We start from the raw sequence: 18,388 nt of genomic DNA, 5'->3' as shown, positions 1-18,388 counted from the left end.
CCAATTCCTTCACCGACCCTATATGGACTCTACTGGACCCTTAGAACCCCTAGGACCCAACCCTAACCCACGGCAAAGCAACCTGCACCAACAAGTGCTGTGGCTGAGTAACCTTGCTAGCCTAGGACTCTTCGCACCCAACCAGGACCCTCGCCCTCGAGCCAACACGGAGCCCAGCCCTTTGACTCTCTCAGGAACTCTAACCAACCTAGCCTGGACCCATGACCCCAGCCACGAAGCCCCTCCTCGCTGCTGCTCTCTCTTGGGTAGCTTGGGGATGAGTCCTTGTGCGCTTGGACTCTTCCCTAGTCGTCTAACTCAAGTCCTAGCATGGCTAGGACTCATCACCTGACCCAACCATATACCAGCCCTGCCCTGGTCGCCCCCAAGCCGAGCCATGCACGGTTTACCCCTTAACTCGAGCCCTTGACACAAAAACTTGATCATTCGGTTCCAGCTTGGTTCGTATCTCGTGCGTAGCTTATCATGTGCTCTCTAGGACCCTTAACTCGTGTAAAAACAACCCATATACATACCCTAATCATGGCAGCCCCTTCACACAAGTAATCATCAAGTTTTGGATAAAAAATCACACTTTAAACCCATGTTTTGCATAAAAACAAAAATAATAAAAATGGTAACTTTTTTTCATGAAAATCATATCAAATACATATTTAGGGTTTGATAGATGAGAAAAAGAAGAACTATGGTGTGTCTTTGCATATATAACGCATGAAAATACGTTGGCGATATGAAGAATGGCGACAAGAAACCCTTGACTGAATTTCCTAGCAAAAAATCGAAGCCTTGCTCTTGAAAAATTGTGTGTACCGCGTGTTTTGAGGGAAGAAAGAGTCCTTGTGAGTTGAGGGAGGTGGGAGGCATGTGATTTATGAATTATTGGGTGGGTTTTGGCTTAAAGTTTTGATAAATAATTAGTGTGCAAGTTTGGGCCCATTAGTATGACATAATAGGCCCAATTGTGTATTTAAAAATTATTTCGTTTATGAAAGTTCATGAAATTATTAGCCGACTTGTCAAAACATGCGTATTTTTTTTGAAAATTGAATATCGATAAAAATTACGTCTCGGCGTATAAATCACCTTAAAACATCTTATTTTCAAAAATAATAAAAAGCATCAATCTTATTTTAAATAATTTAAAACAATTATTTAATAAAAACATTTTTCATTTTTCAGCCTTCAGTCTCCGTTCCTCGATCGCATCTTGAATAACCTTTAAAAAATATATTTTAATGCATTCAAGTAGAAAACTTTTTTAAAATCATATAAAAATATCAACATAATCAATTTAACAATTAAAATCAATTAATTAGCTATTTTCCATTTTGCCTAAATTTGCATGCAGTTGGATTACGTCGTCTTATTTTTGGACTTTAGGCTCAGCGTGCTAGAATGCTAGTCACGCTGCATCATAATTTTACAAAAAAAAAAGGTAATTTTCATTCATGAAAAATAAGGATGTGATATATTCGATATGATATCAATGTCTTATACACTTGGGCTTGAGGACATGACCGATGACAGACATGTAATAACTAAGTACTGATTATTGAATAAATAATTGTTTTGGCATATTAAGATGTCATTTAACACAATCAACGAAGTGAGATCGGAACCACCGAAAGCGAGTTTGGTTCTTCGGAACGTAGATCGAACCTTCCGATCTCAAACACAATTGTCTCTTATGAATATGGGTTTACGTGGGGGTGTATTCAATCTTGGAAATTTAGTGGGGTGTATTCAATGTAGAAATTTAATGACTTTCAATGACTTTTTTTAGATGATAGATTTTCGTGGATTTGGTAGATTTTTATTGACTCTTGTAGAATCTCACAGATTTGTAATCAGAAATCCATGGACTTTTGTAGACTTTTTGCAAGATTTTGATAGATAACTATTAGTATTTTGCCCATACACTGTTGGAATATGAGTGTCATCAATAGCCCCAAAAGAAGCAAATAACAAATAAGTCTGTGACACAAAATAAAATCAATGAATAGTGATATGGATCAAACTCCTACAAAAACTTTCATAAGAAGCTAAAAAGCATATACGTTTTTTTTAACATATTTTGTTAAATTATCTCCAATTTGTTCATCTCGGTACAATATACGATGACCAACTGTTGATAATTTCTTAACTTCAACAGAATGAAATATAGAAATTGAAACATATTATTTTTTTAAGAAACTGATAGACCGAAACCTTCATGTACACTACTGATGAATTCTATATATATTGGACATTTAAAAGTTACTAAATTTGAATAAAATATAATTATTTAAGTATAATAATATTTTCCAATTCAATTGATTATTATTATAAGGTTATCAATAAATTAGATTCATACCGTGCCTAACTTCTTCAAATTTTTTCTCCTTTTTTTGTTAATAAAACAATAAAATTTAATAGTACAAAATGGTGAGACATGAGATAATAAATAATAATGAGATAGTAGTAACAATGGATGCTCCGTCCTGTTTTCTATGATATTTTTAGAGCTAGATTTTTAGCTTGTCCTCGCGGAATTTTTTTATCTTGTTATTGTTTTCTTAGGTTATAATTTATAAGTGTAGTGATAATCTTGAGGACAATTTGAATGAGGAAGAGAGATATATGAATGAGAAATATATTTTATTTGATTAAAAGTCTACCAAAATCTCTAAGGTGAGTAGAAGACAATTTTTGAGTTTTTATAGTTGTACCTAGAGTCTTAAGGTTTATACATAGAGAATTATATTAGAATCATTGTAAATCTATGGAAATATTGGATACCTATAGATTTTTATAAATTTTAAAAATTCAAGTTTGAATACCACTATACTTTTTAAGACTCTATAAAAATCTAATTTGGATACCACAAAACTTTTATAGAGTTGATAAAAGTCTATGTTCAATACTTCTAGACTTTTAAACTCTACAAAAGTCAATAAAAGTAATTAAGGGGGGTGTATTGGTTATAGAATTTTAATGACTTTTATGGAGTTTAAAAGTCTAGAGGTATTCAAACTAGACTTTTATATACTCCATAAAAGTTTAGTGGTATTCAATGTAAACTTTTGTAGAATTTTAAAAAGTCATGTGGTATATATTCAAACTTGACTTTTAAAAACTCTACAAAAGTCTATAGGTATTCAAAATAGTCAATAGACTTTTAATGACTCAATAGAATTCTATTAAGTACAAGAATTATAGTCTAAGGTACAATAATAAAATGTCAACAAAAGTCTTTGATTCAACCTAAAGATTTGGATGTACATTTAATTGAGAAATCTCCCAAATTCAATACAAACTTTCTTTCTTTTCTCATCTATTTATTTTTTCCTTTTATTTGTACTTTTTAAAAACATAATTAAAATTAATTTTTTTATTAATTATTATATAACATTTTATTTTTAATTATTTTCTTTAATTTTAGTTAATCTATATATTAAATTATTGTATAAGCAAATTCATACCGATACTATACCAAAATTTTCGGTATACCGAACCAACAAAACCTTATATTTTAAAATTTTTTATAATTTACTGTTTTAAAATATATATATTTTAAAATTTTTGTATATTTTTCCGGTATTTCGGTATATACCAAAATTTTCAAATTGGATATCGTTATCGTACCGAAAAATTCGGTATTGTTACCGTATCGAAATCTTCGTTATACTTAAAATTCGGTAAATTCAATATTTTTTTGTTATGGTAATCTCGGTATACCGAAAATTCGGTATTTTTTCCCACCCCTAACAGGGTTTGTATTGGCATGTGCTATATTACACAATTTTCTTTGAAAGAAGTGTCAATTTGATGAATTTCAAATTGAACTAGATAATGAAGCTCAATTGTCTTCATCAGCACAAGTTTATGAAGGTGACGACTTTGATCAGTTATTTAATACTAAAAAACAACAACGAGCAAATGCTAATGCATGTATGGATATCATAGCCAATGGAATGTAGAACGATGTTGATCAAATTGTCAGTAATGATTAGATTTTTTTTTATAAAAGACTACTCATTATTTTGAGTGTTCTTTTAATAAAATTTTATTATGAACTTATAAAAATATTATTCATTAATATGTTGAATTGACATAAAGAATTGAAATTTTGATTTCAATAAATTGGATAGTTCATTTGTCGTTTTTCACAAATTAAATTGATTTAACTTTTAAGTAAGTAAAATTTATTTACATTCATAAATAAAAATAATAATTTAAAATTGAAGAGGTTATCTATGTCCAATAATTATTTTAAAAAAATTAATAAAAAATAAATCACAATTATAAACTACAAAATTTACATAATTCTATGAAAAAGTTTACAAAAGTCTACAAAAATCTTGAAAAAAAGTCTATAAGAGTCTATGAAATTTGTTTTACAATTCTATGAGATTCCATAAAAGTCAATAAAAATCTATCAACTCCACAAAAGTCCATCATTTAAAAAAAGTCATTAAAAATCTTTGAAAGTATAGAATGATAGGTAATTACTGAGATATCCAAATTGGTATACGTTCATATTTTTACGTATCTATTTGTCACTGTTATTTATTGAATTTTATATTGCTATCATGATACATATGTAACATAGCATATCACGAGATAATGTTGATCGTGTTATCCTTTGAGATAAACCTTGTTTGAGTAGGTCCGATCGACCCATTTTCTTGGAAGATTGGGTACCGTGAGTCACCCACTAATATGACGAGAGAGAGTGTCATGGTTACCCTAGACATTACATATCCATGTCCTAATCGAGAGTGGGAGCCACCCACTAGTTCCACGGAGCAGAGTGGTACACACTTAAATGCGTTTAGATTGAGCATGATATTTGAGTATTTGATACCTAAATTAGCGGAGCATACTTTCATGCACTTTTTCATATGGTATTCATACTCATATTTATGTTTGGGGCGATTCAGCTGCTCACGTAATTGTTTTTATCTTGGACATCCCATTTTAACGGGACAGATCTTAGGTTGGACGGACTAGGAAGACATGTGAGCGAGTAGCTGAGACCCACGTTCTGTCAAATGGAGGTTTATCAGTTATTTATTTGGATTCTTAAATACGTTATTTGATTGAGTTGTAAGATTATTTAAATATTTGACTATCAGTTGGTATCATGGATTTATGTTTAGATTATCTAAGATTGAAATTGGTTCTAAGACCTTATTTACTTGGACGTAAGAGTGCATTGTATGGTTGACGTGCCCAGTCCTAGTTCATTAGGGCTCAAGGGTGCGATCGATGACCGATCTGAATTGGCGTCAATGCCTAATTCATTTGGGTTTAAATCCCGAATTTGTGCCAAGCCTCATTTACTTGGACTTAAGGACTCATTTACTTGGACTTAAGGATATGGTAAAGACAGGCTTAGCTTGGGGGTAGGATTCAAAGAACACTCCAAACAATTGAAATATGACATATATCGATAATAAAGATTTGTGACAATGTATTTAAAATAAATTTAAAAATCTGACGCCAATTTAAACAAGACAAGTAATTGATATCTTGCTCCTAAGCAGAGTATTTTCTCAAATGAAAAGTGTTGGATTATTATAGGTTTCAGAGTTTGAAAAATTAATTCTTAATGGAACTGAAGAAAACAACTGATTGAACAAGACGCAACTGAAGACATCGTTTTGAGCAGAACTGAAAAATCTTATCAACTGAATTTTTCATAACTGATAGGACATCAGTTACAACTGATAATGTCCAGTTGAACTGATCGACTGATCAGTTGACTTCTAATCAGTTGGCATAGTCATGAGTTAAAAGATCAGCAAACAATCTGACAGATCGTATTAAAGCAGAACAGTTATATCAGAACAGAACAATCTGAATACCTCGTACTACTGTCAGATAAAGCTACACACGACGATTCAATGGATATTTGACATTAAATGATCATTAAATGGATTCAGTATGACCTTTGAGATCGAATACTATATATATTCGATCGAATTAGTAGAAGAAAGTTAGTGACTAAGAACAATCGAACATACGAAGTAATCAAACCAATCAATTGCGAAACACTCCACGTGCATATTCTCAAGTTTAGAGATAGAATTTTTAAGCTCTACAATCATTATATTTATCAAGAGCATTCACGCTACAAATTAGAGCATCTTTCAGTTTTATAAATGTTTAAGAATTGTTAGACTAAGAGTTTTAGTTTGGCAGCGTGTAAGACCAACTGAAATGGATTATTACAATTTGTTGTAATATATCAAAGTCTTTTAGTTAAATCCTATCTTTGTGATAGAATGGGTGACGTAAGAGCATTTGAAGTCTCCAAACATCCAGTTCTAGTTCATTTTAGTTCTCAGTTCAATTTGAAGTCTCCGAACATCCAGTTCATTTTAGTTCTCAGTTCAATTTATTTTAAGTATTCAATCTATATTTTAGTCTTATTCCACACTAATTTCAGTTGACTGATATATATAGACAAACAAGATTCTAGGATCAGTTCCTTAAAGAACTGATTCACATTTCAGAAAATAATCCAAAAAGCCAACGTGTTTATTCAACTCCCCCTTCTAAATACCTCAGCTTCTCTAAACAATCCTAACAAGTTGTATCAGAGCGGTTAATCGTGTTTTGAATACTCTCAAACTGATACATAACACCATGTCTTCTTTCAATAAAATTCCCATGTTCTCCAGTGAAGAATTCGATGATTAAAAGATAAGAATGCAGACTCATTTAGCTGCTCAAGATGATGATATGTGGTATTTCATCATAGATGGACCGATGAAAATCATGAGAGCCAATACAGCTATTGCTCTGACTGATGGAACACCACACAGAATAAAGAATCCACGAGATGAGTGAACCTATGAAGACAAAAGAAAAGCTAACTTGGACAATGTAGCCAAGGACATCATGTAAAAGACTCTAGACAAGAACACATTTATCAAGATCAAGATGTGCAAATCAGTTAAAGAAATATGGGAGAAGTTGATTTAGCTATGTGACGGAAACAAGCAAACAAAGGAAAATAAGATGTCTGTCTTTGTTCAGAAGTTTGACAACATCAAAATGAAAGCTGGAGAATCTATAATGATTTTGATGAAAGAGTTGGCAACATAGTGAATGAATTGAATGCACTTGGAAGAGTTCACTCAAATAAAGTGATTGCACTGAAAGTTATGCGTGGTCTTCCCAAGGAATGAGATGTTAATACCATGGCTATGAGGGAATCCAAGGATTTGAACATGGTGGAATTACATGATCTATTTGCAGATCTGAAAGCCTACGATTATGAAATGAATTCCAGAGAAGGCGAGCTAACTGTTTCACCAGTTACAACTGCTTTAAGTGCAATGAAACTAGAACCATAAGTTTCAACTGAAAATTCAACATAAAATTTAAGCAATAATGCTATGTCATTGTTTGTAAGAAAATTTGGTAAGTTCATGAGAAAGAACCACGGCTCCTATAAAAGAAACTATCATAGGAGTGAACCCACGGAAGAACCAAATGCATGTTTCAAATGTGGAAAAACTGGTCACTTTATTGCTGAATGTCCAAAACCCAAAAAGGACAGTAGGAGATGAAAAGCCTTCAAGCACAGAAGAAGGTTCCGGAATGAAAAGAAGTCATCCAAGAAAAAGCATGAGGCTTTAGTAGCAGAATAAAAAAAGTCAAAGTCGACTGACTTAGACAACGAAACATCAGAAATTGAAAGTTATAGCAGATCAAGTGATGAAGAAGAGGTGAAATGCCTCATGGCTGATGATGCTGAGCTGGAGTCCTGCAGTGATCGGGTATTTCAATTTAGCTCAAATAACTTTACTAGAGAAGAGCTTATCTCTGCACTGCATGAAATGGTAAATGAGTACCACAAACTAGCTATCTCATTTGAGGAAGCTAAAACAAAGAAAGATGACCCCTCAAACGACGCAGCTGATAGTATTAAATCAGTTGAAAGCTTAAATGTCAAAGAGGATATTGCTGAGCTGAAAGCTAAAAAAGATGAAAGCGATTTGTTGATTCAGTAGCTAAGAACTGAAAACTCTAAACGGACTGAAGTAATTCATGCTTGAAACAAGTCGTCAGTTACACTGACTGAAATACAAGGGTTACAAAAACCATTTGATGATAGAACTGGTCTGGGTTTTGATAGCCAAGATGAACCCTCAACTACTGGTACAATGCCAAAATTGAATACAAGCAAAGAGAGATACATTCACTTTGTCAAATCAATTATGGTAAATGAAAGTCATGAGTTCAAAAATTCGGTAGAAAAACCAACTGAAAAATCAGTTGAAAATATGAACAAGGCAAGGTGACATGGAATTGGGAACAGTCCCAAAAGTTCAACTGAATCAAACAACTGGTCACCCAAGAAGTCCAGTTATGCCAAAGGAAAGTCAGCCAGAGGTTATTATTACAATTATTTTAATAGCAAGCCTGTTCAAAAGCGATACCGGATGAACAACAAGGATAAAAGATCACAAGCACATGCTATATCAACTTCACCGCATTCACAAATCACACACAAATCATGAAAGGTTATTTGGAACACAGAAACTGGTAGATCATTTTGACTGATCTAAATCTGGGTTTCCAAAAGAGTAATCATTTCTGGATCAAATAGATTTGGGTACCAAATTTATCTATTATTTTTTATTGCAGTTTATAAGTAAACTGATCAAAGATTCAGTATGGTACTTGAATAGTGAATGTTCAAGACATATGACTGAAAATGCTGAACTGATGTCTCAACTAATCAAATATTATAGTCGTAAGATCAGTTTTGGGGATGCCATTCAAGGTAAAACTGTGGGTAAGTGTAAGTTTTTTAATCAACATCAGTCAACAATGCGATAATGATTATTCAGTTGAATTCGGTAAGCATGCATCTTCAGTTAGAAATGAAACTGGTGATTTAGTCATGACACGAAACAGATGTTGAAACACATACAAAGTGAGTTGGAGCAATCCACCTGATAAGATAGTTTGTTTAGTAGCTTCTAATCAATCTCAGAACTAGCTGAGAAACAAAAGATTAAACCATCTAAACTTCAAAGTCATTGCAAAATTTTTTCAGCTTGTCAGTTTGGGAAACAAGTTAGATCCTCTTTTAAAAACAAAAGAAGTAAATATTCTACCTGATGCTTAGAACTGATGCATATGGACTTATTCGGTCCAACACCAGTTATAAGCTTAGGAGGAATGAAATACACTCTTGTGATTGTTGATGATTTCTCAAGATTTACTTGGGTTATTTTTCTAAAATCAAAGGATCAAACTGCTTCACAAATGATCAAACTTTTTAAGACACTTTTAAATGAAAAATCAATCGGGATTGACAGAATAAGATCCGACCATGGAACTGAATTTGTCAATCAGAATTTGTTTCAATATCTTGAAAACTTAGGAATCAAGCATGAGTTCTCTGATGCAAGAACACTATAGTAGAATGGTGTAGCTGAACGAAGAAATCGAACTCTTAAGGAGGCAACAAGAACAATGCTAGTTGATTCTGTCATTTCGCAAAGATTTTGGACAAAGGCAGTTAACACTGCATGTTATACTCAAAACAGATCAATGATTAACAAAAATCATTTGAAAACTCCATATGTGATCTGGAATGACAAGAAAAGTGTGGTTTCTTATTTTAAAATATTCGGGTGAAAGTGCTTCATTCATAACAATGGTAAAAAGCACCTAACAACATTCGATGTTAAATCGGATGAAGGATAATCTTAGGATATTCATTTGTTAGCAAAACATATATAATTTTCAATAAACGCACTCTCAATGTTGAAGAATATATACATTTTGTGCTTGATGAAAATGTACTAACTGATAAGCCAGCTGATCTATTTGAGCTGATTAATCGCCTAACAGATATAAATTTGAAGGATGACAATGAAGATGAAAATCACATTGTCAAAAATTTCCTTCAAACACCAAAACCAGAAGTGGTGGAACCACCAGCTGGACAAACACAGTTCCTAAAAATCAGTTTGATGATCAGTTATAAAATATTCAACCACAAATAGATGTCATTCCAACTGAAGCAGGAGGAACTAATCAGTTACAAACTGAACCAGAATTTAAACCAAATCAAGAATATCCAAAACTACATATGGAGCATGAACCATTATCAGGATTTGGTATTAGACATCCCATCTGATCTTGTGAAAACCAGAAATCAGATGTTAAATTTATTTATTCACTCTGCTTTTATATCGCAACTGGAACAAAAGAAAACTGAAGAAACTCTAGATGATTCCAGTTGGATCATTGCCATGCACGAAGAACTTAATCAGTTTACTTATAAAATTGTCTGAACATTAGTTCCAAGACCTTATTCAAAATCTATTATAGGTACCAAGTGGGCATACCAGAATAAACTGAATGAAGACGGTTCAGTTGTGTGCAATAAAGCAAGACTGGTAGCACAAGGATACAAACAAGAGGAAGTAATAGATTATGACGAGACCTATGCTCCAGTTGCTAGACTGGAAACAATCACGATATTCCTAGCCTATGCATCCTACAAAATTTCAAAGTGCACCAGATGGATGTCAAAAGCGTATTTCTGAACGGTCAGTTTCGAGAAGATGTGTATGTAGAACAACCTTCAGGTTTTGTTAACCATTTACTACCTAATCATGTTTATCACCTTAATAAATCCTTATATGGTCTAAAACAAGCTCCTCGAGCTTGGTATGAGACTCTATAAAAATTCTTGATTGTTCATGATTTTACAGTGGGAACAGTTGATAAAACACTGTTCAAAATTACCTAGAAAGATCATTCATTAATTGTTCAAATTTATGTTGATGATGTTATATTTGGGTCATCTAACCCAAAATTATGTGACAAGTTTGCTAAGCTGATGCAGGAAAAATTCAAGATGAGCATGATGGGTGAGCTGACATTATTCTTAGGCTTGCAAGTGAAACAACTAGAGACTGGCATTTTTATCAGTCAAACCAAATATACGAAAGAATTGCTGAAGAAATCTGGCATGGAAACATGTTCAGCTACATCTACTCCCATGAGCTCATCAGTTAAACTAGACAAAAATGAAGGGCAATATCAGTGAGATGGCACTATACAGAGGTTTAATAGGTTCTTTATTATACCTAAATGCTAGCCATCCTGATATTATGTTTGTTGTCTATTTATGTGCTAGATTTCAGGCTAATCCTAAACAATCGCATTTTCTAGCTGCCAACGTATATTGAAATATCTAAAAGGCATCCAAAATGTGGGCTTATGGTATGCTAAGGATTTATCTTTCAATTTAGTTGGTTATTCAGATGCAGAATATGCAGGATGTAAGATTGATCTCAAAAGTACTAGTGGATTCATGTCAGTTTCTTGGAGACAGACTGATCTCATGGTTCAGGCAAAAGCAAACATCCTTCGCCACTTCCACAACTGAAGCTGAATACTTATATGCTGGAAGTTGTTGTGCTAAATTTCTCTGAATTTAGAGACCATGCTCTCAAGAAGGACATCAGACTGGAGTATATCTCAACTGAATAACAAGCAGCTGATATTTTCACCAAGCCTCTACCGGACGCTAAGTTTTCCTATTTTCGAAATATTCTTGGATTAATTGATATATCCTGATTCCTTTTACATATTAGTATGATGATTATCTCCAAAATTAAGTGTTGGATAGAATAATATAAAACTTAAGCACAAGAGAAGTAATAAACAAAATAAAATTTTACTCATTAAATCAGACCTCTGCAAGTATTACATCTGATGATAATAAACTATAGTGTTCTATATTACAGAAGAAAACAAATTGCTAGAATGTTTCTTAATCTGCTTGAAAAATATTTTTGCACTATCGTGGTTGGTGAAAGGGATGATTCCGCAGCTTTTACATTAAATCGGGCTTTTACATTATTTATTTCCCTATCTACAGCTGCCCTCCAGACAGCCATCCAAGTGCCCATTCCACCTGTACAGGTCCTCTCAAAGTCATCTGATAAGACAATCTTTCTCAGGACTTTATGTTCTTTGTAGAGCATTAGAAGGTAGACACCTTCACTCCTGAAGATGTCTGCAGCTTGGGGGACGCTGAGACGCCGTTGGTATTTCCTCTCTCGTGCCACCAGTTTTCTTGTGGCAACAGGTCCTCCACAAGGGATACCTATCTCCCTGTAGAACTGGAGATCCTGGAGTTTGGACCTGTTGACAGTGCTTCTCCAAAGCATTGTCTTCATATATCTTCTTGCCGTTGGCTACTACGGACCTCTGAAACTCTTCGGCAAGATCCGGCTCTGAAGAACTGCTAGACTTATACATATATCATGTTTTGCTCTAATTTTATTCATCTCTAAAAGGCTTTAAGTGATTTCATCTTTAACTTGTTTGCTTTCATTTATAGACTCAAACCACATGAAAGGTCGCAATCATTATGGTGCCTGTTATATTGACAGGAGAATGTCAAGAGACCTTTTCCACTGCCGACTGATCATTCTACATGGCTAAGTTCATTTAACTTTGCAGTATGCTTAATCTAGGGGGAATAATGAATTTCGGTAGGTCAACTGATAAGACAATGGTCAGTTGTTCATAAGCTGGACTGAATCAGTTTCGAACTGATCAGTTGGTATCTAAATAAACTAATCTTATTCCATACGTTGACTAACTTTAATTCGCTTTAAGTTCCTTAATTGAATACGTGATCAAGTACAATTTACCTATTTAAATTTTGAATTTCAAACATCTTTTCTTTTTTCTAACTGCTTAAATCAGTTACTAAATTTAAATGTCCAACAGATTGAAAATATCTCTCACAGACTGCCACGTGTCCAGAATTTGAACCGTCATGGATATACATAAAAACCGCCTCTCAGAAAGTGTCTCACCATTTCAAAACTTCAATTCTCGCATTTTCAGAACAAATCACTTGTGTTTTTCTCGCTTTTCAGCAAAAATAAATCAAATGGCATCTCAGACAACTGCTTATCTCTCCAATGCTGTTGCAATTGATTTCGAATCGATCTTTGCACATTCTGAAGAATCAGTTTGAAGCATGTTCGAGAAAATCGAAGCATCTGGGCTTCTTACCTTTCTAAGGTTGGCAACACAGGAAATTTACACTGTTGAAATAATCTCCATCTATGAATCGAGCTCAATCACCGATGATGGGAAGATTTATATGACTGTGAATGACCATGTTCTGATCGTAGATGAAGAATTCTTTAGGAAAACTTGTTTCAGCTCCCAACTGAAGGTCTCTTAAGCTTCTCAGAGGTCTCTGATGCTGCAATTGAAGAGATATAGACCACTCTATCTAAAACCGGGAAAAGATCAGAGTTTCTGACCCCAAGAAAGAACTGAAGCAAGAATACCAACTGGCTGACATCATTGCCAAGGGTCTTCTAGCATAGGCAGGATCCTTTTCTGCCCTCACACTGGAAAAATTTCAAGTTATGACTGCTATTGTCAAGGGGATAAGGATGAACTGGTCATCAATGATCTTCTCAATCTTGAAGAACATGGTGCAGACTTCGAAGAAGTCCAAAGGCTTCGTACTTCAGCTGAGTAGACTCGTTGAGGACTCAGGGATACTTCTAGTACCCACCTCCTCACTTTTCAAATTTAAGATCTTCACAGCCTCCAACGTGCAGCCGAAGAAGACATGGGCTGACAAATCAGCAGCAAAGTTAAGAAAATAGAGAAAACAAAACCAATTATGCCCCCAAGTCAAAGAGAAAACTGGTCATTTTTACCAGTGATTCGGATAAGACCCTTCTGCTATTTTGTTAAAGAAAAAAAGTTCACATAAGACCAAGCCAATCGCTACTGCTGGAGCTCTTCCGGAGCTCATATTGTTGTCTTCATAAGCTCAACAACCTCTTCTAGTTGTTCCAATTCAATCGGTTCAGCCAGCTGCTCCATTGAAACAAAAGACTGCAATTGACCATCCCTCAACTATCATAACTGATTTTGGAGAAAATTTGAAACTGACAGCGGTCCCAGCTCCTCTTACAATAGTTGTTCATCCCATATTTCTACCTCCATCATGCTCAAAAGGCATAATTATCAGAGAAGCTTTGGACACAACTGGTTCAGCACTAGACTTGCCTCATGCTCTAACTGATCCGAAGGGCAAGGCAAAATTGATTGAGGAATTGAGACCCAACAATGCCAATTAGATGCAAATTGATCTTATTTTTCAGTCTATCAATGATCATGTTGAATTGAAACTGTAAAGCTACAATGAATGGGTGAACTTACGAACAGTCACCCTTGCCAAGAAGCTGAGGAAGAAGAAGGTTTTGAAGAAGTTCATCTCCTTGGAATCATATGTCATGAAGGCTGTCAAAACCAATACAGTCGCACAGGCCATGGAGAGAAGATCATATTTCTTCGATCTAATGAGAATCAAAAGTTTGGATGTGGTGACAACTGAACTGAAATCCAACTATGATCCAACTGGTTCTACCGCTTAAGAAGACATAGCAGTTTTTCAACAACTGGAATCTGATCTCATCTCTCTTCAAATGAGAGTGAAGAATTGGAAGATGGAAAAATGATTGAATGTTCCAGTAAAGGCCAGTGGTTCACAATCATCTGTGGAGGACTTTCCAACTGAACCAGCAGAGGAGCAGCCGATGTCTCTAACTGAAGAAGAGTCAGTTGTGGTTCAACCAGTTGAGCCAGTTTCAGACTTCTCTCCTCCACTCTCCACCGATAAACTACCCTCCTCATCTACTGCATTGATTATCCTACCGATCTTAGAACCAGCAATGCATACATCTAAATTTTCTGAAGAAGTTCTGACACTGAAAAATGTAGAGGATCTGCTACAATTAGTTGCCGAGGATATTCAAATGAAGTTCAAAGATGACTCCGCTGTTGATGACGTTGTTGAACCTGTTGAAGATTAGGTTATGATATAAACAACAGAGGAAGAAGTACAAACCGAAGCTGTTCAGTTACCAACTGAACAAATAATTATTCCTTCAGTTTAGGAACCGACAGCTGCAAGTACTTTGCCATCAATCGATCAGTTGCTTCCTGAGACATTCTTTATGAAAAATGCCACCTTTCATTTATTTGCTGCTCAGAAGACTGCCAAGGCATCCAGCTCTTCAACTGATTGTCAGGATCAGCCTCACAGTGAGTCAGTTCAATATGAGACAGTAGAAGCATTTGCAACTGATATTTATCAAGAAGTTGCCCCAGGTATGGTGGAATTCTCTCGGAATGAAAAAGAGAAAGAAAAAGTCCCTACTAAAGCATTGTCCCCTGAATGGCCACTAGAAGCTGATGTTATGCTGAAAACCATTCTTTTAGAACTGAACAACCTTGATTCAAAAATAAGTCAAATCAAATCTAATCAGCTACTGCACTTCTTAAGTCTGGACACTTTAAAGGAACATACCATGAAGGACTTAAAGAAGCTGCCAAGGATGGAATTTCTCTTTTTGACTCAGTTGAAAAGATCAAAGAGAATCAGTTACAATTCTTACTATGTTCTCCTCACAAGACCAACTCAGAAATCAGATTGAATTTGTTCATACCAGTCTGTCCAAGAAGATTGATATAATGCAGAATCAGCTGGATGAGGTACATGCTCAAGTCAGTTCATTCCTCTTCTTCACAAGAGTGGCGGGTGTTGACAAAAAGGAGGAGGAATAGAAATCAAAGGCAGCAGGAGCAGGAGCTAGCACATCAAGAGCAAGAAAGAAAAGAACTGAACCAGACAAGACAACTGATAAAGGACCAGCCGAGAAGAAGTCGAATAAATAATTTCTAAGTGTCCTAAATCAGTGGATTAGTATGGAGGCTTAATTTTTATTTGAAATGTTTGTACGGATCTGTACTTACCTCTTTCAAATCAATAAAAATTGTTATTGATGAATATGTACGAATCTGTACATTATTTTATCTACAATCAGTTTTATTCTCTATTATCAATTCAAGAAATCTAAGTTTTGTGAAACACCAAAAATGGGAAAATTGTTGGAATATTATAGGTTTCAGAGTTTGACAAATTAATTCTTAAAGGAACTGAAGAATCCAACTGAATGAACAAGACGCAAATGAGGACTTTGTTTTGAGATGAACATAAAAACCTTATCAACTGAAGTTTTCGTAATTGATAGGACATCAGTTACAACTGATAATGCCCAGCTGAACTGATCGGCTAATTAGTTGAGTTCCAATTGGTTGGCCTCGTCATCAGTTAAAAGATCAACAGACAGTCTGATGGGTCGTACCGAAGCAGAACAGTTTTATCAGAACAGAACAGTTTGAATACCTCGTACTACTGTCAGATAAAGCTACTACATGACGATTCAATAGATATTTGTCATTAAATGATAATTAAATGCATTCAATATGATCGTTAAGATCAAAGACTAGATATAGCTGATCGAATCGGTTGAAGAAAGTGACTAAGAACAAGCGAACACACGAATCAATCCAATCAATCAATTGCGAACACTCCACAAGCATATTCTCATGTTTAGAAATCGAATTTTTATGCTCTACAATCATTGTATTTGTCAGTAGCTTTCAGGCTACAAATTAGAGTATCTTTCAGTTTTATAACTTTTTAAGAATTGTTAAACTAAGAGTTTCAGTTTGGCAGCGTGTAAGACCAACTGAAATGTATTTTTATATCAAAGTCTTTTAGTGAAATCATATCCTTGTGATAGAATATGTGACGTACTCCAAACATCCAGAAAAATTCCCATGTTCATTTTAGTTATCATTTAAGTTAATTTTAAGTATTCACTCTATATTTTAGTCTTATTCCGCACTAATTTCGGTTGAATGATATATATATCGACAAACAAGATTCTATGATCAGTTCCCTAAAGAACTGATTCACATTTCAGAAAAAAACCAAAAAATCCAAAGTGTTTATTCAACTCCCAATTGTAAACACCTTAGCTTCCCTAAACGATTTTAACAAAAATTATTTGGAGGACTTGTGATTCTTTGACCTCGAGCATCTTCCAAATAGTAAGCTCCCTAGCTCATCTTCTTGATCACCTTGTATGGCCCTTGTGACAAATCGTGTCTTAAAATACAACTATTTTAATATTTGCGAAAAAATTTGAAATTTTCTTATTAAATAATTTATTATAAATATAACTCGTAAAATAAAATAACGGTAACCACTCATACTAAAATAGAATTTAATATCAAGACTCCATGTCTGAATACCATGTTCACAAAAATCTAAGTTAAAAACAATCGCCATAATTTGAAATAGTCGAACAAAACGTAAAAAGTCTCAACAACTTTCCATCAACCCAAAGACCTAAAATTCAGAGTAAATAGTTTTAATATGTGCATAATAAACATCTCATGAACTACAAGGTCCTCGGGTTTACACAGTCACTGGCTCGAGCCTGCTCACTGGTCACCACATCCAACCTCCTCATCTATACCATCTGCATTGATAATACGTAATAAAAATTCATACAATTTTAATATAGCTCGTACATAGCATAATGTAAGCATAAACAGATATAACACAACTTTCCTGCATAAACATTTTCATAAAATCATATTTTCATGCACTGCATAGTAATCGTAATCTTAAGTCATTTTGCATAGAGTTTTTGTTCAATACAAGTGGCACATAACATAAATCGTTTGATCAAACTAACCACAGTACTAGATCGACAGGGATTAACACAACCCTTGGACTGGATGTCCACTCCCTATCATAACATAATTCCTCCGAAGAGGTCGGAGAAGTCCCCAGACACGTTCTCCGGCTTCCAAACCCGTAACAATTTGGTCACAAGACAAATCGCATACCTGAAAAATAATTATTTGGCACGTCATACATACTTACGAACATCGTGAAACTCTTTGGATCGTCCTTGGACATGCTGCCCTAACATACTAAAATTTATACCCAAAACAGCCCCTAAGGTGCATCAGACACATACGACTCTCTGAATTAAATAGTAGGGACACAAGATGCACAAAGAGTGACACTATGACACTTATGCCTTCCGTACAAATTCCTATCGATTCCAACTCCAACCAAGCCCGAACCAAGCCATAGACTCGACCCTTAGATATAAGTTAAGCCTCTGGTTCAGCCCGTTCCAACCCATAAAGCACGCACATCCCTTTTGAAATACAAAGTTTTAACTCTAAGTTGCGAACACCCTCATGCATGCAAGCTTGTAACTCACGGCTCCAGCAACTCTTGCTTTCAACCAGACCATAACCGACCCATACCAGGCTTACCCGGAACCCTAAGACCCCACCTAGACCCTATCCATGAGCCCTGGTCTAGCTTGCCCTGAACCCAACCCCTCCAAAGTCGCGATCGTCCGTATGCGCGACCTTGCGCTTGTTTCGCTTCTAGATGCACCAACAGCTTCTCGACCCATATCAG

Source organism: Primulina tabacum, chromosome 4, assembly GCF_025594145.1.
Source record: "Primulina tabacum isolate GXHZ01 chromosome 4, ASM2559414v2, whole genome shotgun sequence".
Lineage (NCBI taxonomy): Eukaryota > Viridiplantae > Streptophyta > Magnoliopsida > Lamiales > Gesneriaceae > Primulina > Primulina tabacum.
This window is presented reverse-complemented; position numbering follows the sequence as displayed.